At 50.6% G+C, this 8556-nt stretch overlaps 1 protein-coding gene across 11 annotated transcripts in view; it reads right to left on the bottom strand.

Moving 5' to 3' along the window:
- Positions 1-8556, bottom strand: part of Trerf1 (transcriptional regulating factor 1) — a 208574-nt gene that overhangs the window by 119354 nt on the left and 80664 nt on the right. For 10 of the 11 annotated variants that reach the window (XM_055613271.1, XM_055613278.1, XM_055613248.1 and 7 more), the window contains exon 3: positions 2025-2111. The exons of the other annotated variant lie outside the window; for it this stretch is intronic. The gene's annotated coding sequence lies outside the window, so the exon portion shown is untranslated. The remainder of the gene's footprint in view (positions 1-2024; positions 2112-8556) is intronic. 11 annotated transcript variants of the gene reach the window in all.

The following is an 8556-nucleotide window of genomic DNA, read 5'->3' as shown; positions in this document are numbered from 1 at the left end:
AGCCAGGCAAGACCTCCAATGGAGGGATGGGAGCACCAACCCACCCACAAAACCCGAGACTCGAAACTTGTCCCGTCTATAAGATATACAGGATGAGCAGAAATTGAGGGAAAGGCCAACCGATGACTGGCCCACCTCTGACACTATCAATGATATACTCTGCTATACTTCCAGACAGGAGTCTAGCATAACTGTCATCTGAATGGCTTCACCCAGCTGCTGCTGAAACAGGTGCAGAGACCCACAGCCAAACAGTAGGTGGAGCTCGGGGAATCTTGTGGAAGAGGAGGAGGATGGATTGAAGGAGCCAGAGAGGTCAACAGTACCAAAAGAAAACCTACACAGTCAACCAACCTGGGCCCACAGAAATTCAACAACCAACCAAAGAGTTTGCTTGGGATGATACTAGGCCAGAAGTGCAGCTTGGGTCTTCATATGAGACCCCTAACAGCAGGAAGGAGCAGGGGCTGTCTCTGACTCTGTTGCCTGCCTTCAAATCCCTTTCCCCTAACTGGGCTGCTGTATTTGGCCTCAAGTGGAGAAGATAAGCCCAGTTCTACCTCAACTTGATATGCCAAGGTGGGTTGATATCCATGGGAGGTCTTCCTGTCCCAGGGGAGAAAGGGAGGAAGAGGGAGGGGAAGGAGAAGGGAGAAGAAGGGACTGGGAGGAGAGAAAGGGGAGGCTGTGATCAGGATGTAAAATAAATAAGTAAAATAATAGAAAAGAATATTGAGAAAACTAAGTATAAAATAAAGAATACTACAAAAAAAAAGAAAAGAAAAGAAAAGAAAGCCAATCAAAATCAGGCTCACAATGAAGCTAAGGATGACCTTGAACTCCTGATCCTCCTGCCTCGACCACCCAAGTGCCAGGATGGGGCTGCCACGTCCAGCTCTGTTTCACCTTTTGATTCAGCCTGGTGCCACAGTTCATGGCATGGCAGCACCCACACTCAGGGTGAATCTTTGTTCTCACTTACACGTCTCAGGAAACGTCTTTACAGGCACTCGCAGAAGTGTGCCTCCAAGCTCATGCTGCATGGCATCAGGTTGACAGTCACGCTTAACTGCCAGGGAGTGGAGAGGCAGGAGTTAGCAGCCTGTTAGCATGCTTGGCAGTTGGGAGTAGGCAGCCTTACAGAGGGCCAGGGTTCGGCTCTCAGCACTCACATCACAGCTGCCCATAATGCCAGCCCTAGAGGATCCAGCACCCTCTTCTGGCCTCTATGGGTGCTACAGTCTTGTGCACAAATCCACTCACAGACAAGTTTACACATGATTAAAATAAAATCTTTTCTGAGACTGATACTCCAACCAAGGACCATGCATGGAGATAACCTAGAACCCCTGCACCAATATAGCCCATGGCAGCTCAGTCTCCAAGTGGATTCCCTAGTAAGGGGAACAGGGACTGTCTCTGACATGAATTCAGTGGCTGGCTCTTTGATCACCTCCCCATGAGGGAGGCCCAATCTTCCCAGGCCACAGAGAAAGACAATTTATCCAGTCCTGATAAGCCTGATAGTCTAGGGTCAGACGGAAGGGGAGGAGGACCGCCCCTATCAGTAGACTGGGGGGAAGGGCAAGGGAGGAGAAGAGAGAGGAAGGGTGAGATTGGGAGGGGGTGAGGGAGGGGGCTACAGCTGGGATACAAAGTGAATAAATTGTAAGTAACAAAATAAAATTAAAAAAAATAAAATTAAAATCTTAAAGATTGCTCACCAGGATTCTAACTCTCCATTAACACCCCAGTCACCACAGAGCCTTCCAAATGCCCCAGTCACTTCGTCCACAAACATCCTTTCACCCTTGAAAGACAGACTAGGCAGTATGTCTCTGCCCTACTCCAGACAATGCTAAAAACCCACGTGTGCATCCACTGACCATTTCCTAGAAACATTTTCCAAAACCCTGTGGGAGTCTGGGACCACAGCAGCCCTTCTGCTCTTCCTGAGCCTCTCCCACCTAGCCATAGGTCCCCTTGCCATCACGTTTTAACTGTAAAGATCCGAGAGAAGATACCTGTGTCAGGATTAAGACGGCTGGTGACTCCCTCAGGGTCGCCTTGCTCCTGTGTCTTCCTCCTTCAACATCCCCTGGAGCCAGAGCCTGTAGAAGTAATGTAAAGAGCGTGTTCAGGAGCTCCGGCTCTGACGTGGGCACAGGTGCCAACCGGGAGGGCGAGGCTGGGAAGGAAGCCAGGGTAAGCTCTGAAGAACTCACAGCAGATGGGCCACCCTGGGAGGCCGCTGCTGAGGAAGGGTCCTGGGTAGGACAGGACTCAGGAGAGGTGAACATAATCTCCATTCCTCACTCAAGCCGTAACCCCGAGTCACCGGGCCTAGGCTCTTCCCTTCAAGCTCCATGTTTAACCCACCGGTGAATTACGTCACCGTTAACTTTAAAACACGTCTGAAGTTGGCTCGTCTCTACCACCTCGGTAGCTAGCGGCACGCAGTCGGTGCAGTGAGGATTTCACCGACAGAGTCAGAGCCTTGCGTTGTGACAGTACAGAGTGTGGTGTGTAGTAGGTGCTGGGGAAGCAGCTCAAAGATCCGCTGTGGGTCAAAGAAATGGAGAGAAAGTGAGCCAGGAGGGAGGAAGCCGTCCCGACCAGTGTCAAAAGCAGCTGAGTTCAGAACGGTAGGAACTGAAGCCCCATCGGTGTGGCAACACACAGGCCCCGGGAGGCCTCGGGAGGCCTTGGGGAGGGACAGCTTCTACAGGAGGCAGGAGCCATCTGATGGGATGCACTCTCTACTGAGAGCTCCTTCTGGGCCAGACCCACCTCTCCCAAGCAACATCGAAGGACTGAAGGAAGACGCTGTCTGCCTGTCCAGACGAGGGCCGGAGTTTACACTGCCAAAGGTGAGGCACAAGGGTTGGGGGCCCAGGCGCACAACAGGCCAAGGGATTGGTGGGAGCACGGGGAGGGAAGCTATGGAGCAGGAAGAGGGCCATCTCTTCCCTGAGTATGGGAGACCAGGGTGCAGACGGAGGCACTGAGGCAGGCCCAAGGAGCTCACTGGCGGGGGAGGTGGGGGTGGCACACCTCTCAGCCCGGCATTCTGCACGCACAGGCCTACCCTCCAAAGCAGGCCTCCTGCGGCCTGTGGCCTGCAACCCTGGGACCCAGTTTCAGCTGCAGGCGACGACTTTGGTTTGGTGGGACACAGCCTGCATGGCCACGGGGTTCTCAGCAGCTTGGGTCTACAATGCTCCCCAACCTCGACCGGGGGGGGGGCCCAAACAGCTCCATTCGATCTGAGGATGTTCCATTTTTCCCAAGATTCCCACAGGGAAGTCTCGCATCCCATGCTGGATTCCAGCTATTACAAAAATCATGGCTCTGACCAGAAGAGGAGGCAAACTGTTTTTTTTTTTTTTTTTTTAAACACCTACTAAGAACTGGGTGTTCAAATCTTCATACAACTGTCCTAGGACAGTTTGTTTTTGTTTTTCCCACAGATTTTTCACAGAGGGCAAAAAGTAGGTTTAAAGTAACTAGCTCGGAGCCTTACAGGCAGCCAGCAGCAATGCTGGACTTAAACCTTCCTGGTCCAAGTCTTCAACATTTCATTCTTAAAATTCAGCTTGATGGGGGCTGGGGAAACAGAGGCAAAGGCAAAGACCTGGATCCGTGTGTGTATGCCTGGGTGCCGGGTGCCAGGATATGCATGCACAGGTCAGAGGACAATCTGGGTGTCAGCCCTCACCTTCCGCCTTAGAGACTGAGCACCAGGCCAGCTGGGCTGGAAGTGTGTGAGGCTTCATCGGCCTCCGCCTCTCATCTCCCTGTGTGAGGGCTGGCGTCACAGGTTGGTACCACCTGGTCCAGCTTTTGAGTAAACAGATTCTGGAAATCCTAACATACCTGTGTACCACGTATACACGAAAAATTGTCCAGCGCGATGCACGCCTCCAAACCCCCTCTCCAGCATTCCCTCTTACTGTGCCCGCCGCCGCCAGGAAACACCTCGCCTGGCATCATTTTAACCTATCCTCTCACTCAGCTGTCTGGGTGGGCTCACCACGACAGCCATCCTCCTCTGCAAAGGGCACACGGTCCTTCTTAGACCCTGTTTCTAGGAGGCGCTTCTGCTCCACCCAATCCTTAACCTCGACCTCCCTCCCCTCCCCCAGGCCTTTTTCAGGTCCCAGTAATGAGCACTTTGCACTTTGTTCTGTCCTCCCTGGCCCATCTCCTGAGGCCCCGCTGAGTAAGATCTACAATTCCCGGGTTTACTGAGCCCTCTCTGGTCTCCCCAGGGCCTCACACAGCCTGCCCACCACCTCCTTTGGGTGTACTGCATTTAAGCTTTTCTGCCTAAGTGTGCTGTCCGCCCATGGAGACTGCAGCAGCCTCCTTACACACACACCGTCGCTCAAGGGCACTAGGTAAAGACCACTAGGTAGGGCCAAAGAGAAGGCTCAGCAGTTTGGAGCACGGGCTGCTCTTGCAGAGGACCTGAGATCAGTTCTCAGAACCACGTGACACTCACAGCCCTCTGTAACTCCGGTTCTAGGGTCTACGACACCCTCTTCTGGCCTCCAAGGGCACCAAACAGGTGCACGGTGCACAGGCATGCTATACACGTAAAACAAGAATATGAAAGTTAAAACACACACACACACAAACAAACAAACAAACAAAAACACAAAACTGGGCGTGGCTGAACAGCGTGAGGCAGTGAACATCCGAAGTCCACAGAGCAACTGTAGTGCTCCTGAGATACAATTTCAAAGGACTTTCAGGAAGCAGAACTGAGCTAGATAAAGGCAGGACAGCAGCCTTCTAGAAGCTTCCTCGGGTACATCGATGTTCCCCTTTGGGAGGCTATGAAGCCTGGCCCTTGCTAGCAGCCTTCCCAATAAGGAAGAGGAGGAGGAGGGGACTCTGACTAGCCCCTCTCTGCTTTGTCCTGGTCACCTCAGATTCAAAGCCCCAAAACTCTCCCTTAGCTGTCTATTCCCATGTGCTCAAGGACACATCAATGTCCCATCTTCTGCTTTCTTCAAAGGAAGCTCTTTCCACATAAGCAGGCTCACTGAGAATAGGAGCTGCCAGGCACCCGGATAGTCAGCCCCACATCCTGGACATCAGATTTCCTCAGCTTCACTTTAGTCTGCATGGGCCACCAGGCAACCACGCTGGGGTCCCAAGAGCATTGGGAGGAGAAGGCAGGGGAGCTATGAAAATTGGCCAGGCACCAAAGAAGCACCAAACCCTTCCATACAAACAACAGCAGCCCTGAACAACACGATCCCGAGAAAATATGAAGGTGGTCAAGGCATTACTGTCTGCTAAGATGCCTGGAAAGAGATCAAGAGCTACCCAAACCAGGGGAAGCAAGTGGGGGAGGCGGGGGGGAGAGGATGCTCCTCTGGACTTGGCTGAAGTAATAGGAACTCAGGAGGCCAGCCTGGGCTGGATGCAAGGCCAGCCGGGTCACCCAACAGCTTCAAACTTCTGCTGCCAGGCGAGCTGCTTTGATTCTGGTTCTGCATGAGTTAATGTAAGCCTAAATAAAACAAGAAGTATATAAATACCTCCTTCGCAGTGCCTGGCGTTACATAAGGGACCCACTTGGTGTGGCGTCTCTCCCTCCTTCCAGCCACCAGTCCTCTCCCCAGCCCTCTCCTCAGCCCTCACTCATAAAAACAAGCGCAGAAGCCACAGAGCTTGCAAACCTTCCCAGCCAGGTCTGCAAAGGATGGTAGAAGGCGGCGAGGGGAGCAGACAGGCCAGCCCAGGACAGGCTCTAAAGAAGCTCCAGACCTTAGTGATTCAAGGGTGCCTGGGGCCTCACACCTCCCCAGACAGGAAGTTTATGGGAAACATAGAAAGAATACATCCAGAGGCTGGGGATTAGCTCCGATGGAAGAGGGCTTGACCAGCATATAGCCCTGGGTTCCATCCGCAGCACCACGTGAGCTGGACTTAGCAGCGCACGCCTATAATCCCAGTCTTCCAAGTTCCGAAGCAACGGCAGGGTGGCCCAGTTGTAAACTCAGTCACCTCACTGCTGGCTCCACCACCTCCCTACACTGGTTTCCCCACTCCCTCCCCAAGTAAGGTTCCTTTAAAAAAAAAAAATAATGACTCATTTAGGAAGCAGCAAAAACCAAAAACTTCAATGGTAAAGATAAAAAAGCACCAAATTCTTGAAACACCTCCCACTCCCTGTAGGCTTGATGTCGGAGCTGCCTCCCCAGCCCGGCCATGCTAGTTTGGAACTGACGGAATATACAGTTAGTTCTTCTAGCAAAAACACTTCCAGTAAGATCTCTACTTTCAAAGTCTCGGGGTTTTCATCACAGACAAAGACGGCCTCGGGCCTTCAGCCCATTAGCTTTTCCAAAACAGCAATAGGAAATTAAAGATCTGGGCTGGAGAGAGGGTTCACTGGTTATGAGCACTGGCTGCTCTTCCAGAGGACCCAGGCTCCATTCCCAGCACCCACACAGCAGCTCACAGCTAGACGAGCTGACATCCTCACACAGACACTACAACGAGGAGACAAAATAAGCATGTCATAAAAAAAAAAAAAAAAAGGAAATATTGAAGTCCATGCTTTCAGTGGGGTCAAAATCTCATCTGGTTCTCCAGAGGATTCTGAGTTATTAACAAAGGCTGCGGCTCCTGGAATGACAATAGGTTCCTCATTTAAAAAGACCTGGGGCTGGAGAGATGACCTGCTGGTTAAGAGCATATGCTGCTCTCAGAGAGGACCAGAATTCAGTTCAAAGCACCCATGTTGGTGGTCTGTTAACTGCCCCTCTGGGGAATCTGATGCCCTCTTCTGGCCCGGATAGGTACCTGCAGACACACCCACACACTGAACGCAGCACACTTAATTAAAATGAAAACCAGTCTTTTTAGGAAAGACACCCTCTTGGCATTAAGATGTTTACATTTGCTCACAGTATTCAAAGGGAACACGATTATGTAACACTTTGTATTACCCGCCCCATGAACTACTGGAAAGTCCAAATAAAAACCAGGCTAACAGGAACCGTTAAGATGGCCCAAACTCAGGGGTTCCTGATGCTGACTCTGTGTTGTTGTACTTTCTAGGTTCACGGCTTCCACGCCCCAGAATCTACGATACATCTGGTTTGGGGTGAATACCTGGCATTAGGGCTTCTGATGTGTTTTTCCTCTTGTTTCCCATGATTTTAATGTGCTATTAAGACTAAAAAATGTTCATCCACAGTTGTTGTTTTTTTTTTTTAAACAGGTCTGAGAGACGGCTCAGCGTGTTGGGGACAGACACTGCAGTCCCAGAAATGGCAGGACAGGAGTTTAAGACAGCAAGTCTGGCCTGTGTAGTGAAACTCCAGGCCAGTCGAAGACACAGCTCAAAAAAAAAAAAAAAAAAAAATAGGAGCCTGCAAACCAAAACCCTGATCACCACATACTCTTTATGCACGCACGAACATCTAAAAAACTTTCAGGAAAGCTAGCAACGTGGCCCACGTGTAGAGCACTTGCCAAACATGCACAGAAACACTCACACGCATACACTGGGGCATGACTGCACACATACAGCCATGTGCACATAAAACAAAACCCACCAAAGTTAAAAACTAAGGAACAGTCCAAAGGGCTACCAGAAACAAAATCAAAACCAAATTTTACATCAACAGCTCCCAGGCCAGCTCTGCTCAGGGCCCAGGCATTTGCCTGATTTAAAGGAAGGAAAAAAAAAAAAAAAAAAAAAAAAAGAAAGAAGAAGAAGTAAATAGGTAACACAAGCGGGGGGCGGGTTAACACAGCTGCCGAACTTTCTTTGTGGAGCATTTTACAAATACCTACCAATTCCTACGACCACTTCCTGACGCTGTGACTCACCTACCTTCTGCTACCCCACCCACCTCCACCCCGACCCAAGGAGTAAAGTCTGAAGCTAACCCACTCCAACCACCATCTTGCTCACCTTCATCCCCCTGCTCCTCGTATCAGTACCAATCCAAACCCAGGCCCGGAAAGGCCCCCTGCCCTCCTTTCCTACCTCCTCCTTTACCCACAAACTGTTTCCTAGTTCTTTCAGCTCTTCCTCACAGCCTGTGCCTGACAGCCACAGAGGGCACAAGAGCCAAGACTCCTATCTCCTCTTCCTCCTAAGAGTTTCAATCAATCTTTCTCCGCGTCTCCCTGACCGGGCGCATCCTGGCAACTCTAAATGGGGAACCAGCCCTGACACACAGCATTATGGGGTAGAGGACAGAAGCAGGGCACAAGGAGCTCTGTCTTTTTACTTTCTGTCTTTCAGCTTGAATTTGGAGCAAACAAGTTTTGTTTTGTTTTGTTTTTAATGAGTTAAAAGCCAGGAGCCAGCGAGATGACTCAGCTGGTGGAGGTACATGTCTCAAAGCCTGACAACATGAGTTTGATTCCTGGAACCCACCAGGTAGGAGGTGAGAACCAGTTCCTGCGAGTTGTTTGACCTCCACACACGCATTGTGGCATGTATAAGCACGCACGCACGCACGCACAGACACGATAAATAAATAAATAAATAAATAAATAAATAAATAAATAAATAAATAA

Source organism: Psammomys obesus, unplaced genomic scaffold (assembly GCF_907164565.1).
Source record: "Psammomys obesus unplaced genomic scaffold, mPsaObe1.curated_primary_1811, whole genome shotgun sequence".
In the NCBI taxonomy this organism is placed as follows: domain Eukaryota; kingdom Metazoa; phylum Chordata; class Mammalia; order Rodentia; family Muridae; genus Psammomys; species Psammomys obesus.
Note: the sequence above shows the minus strand (reverse complement) of the source record. Positions and strands in the feature narration are given on the sequence as shown.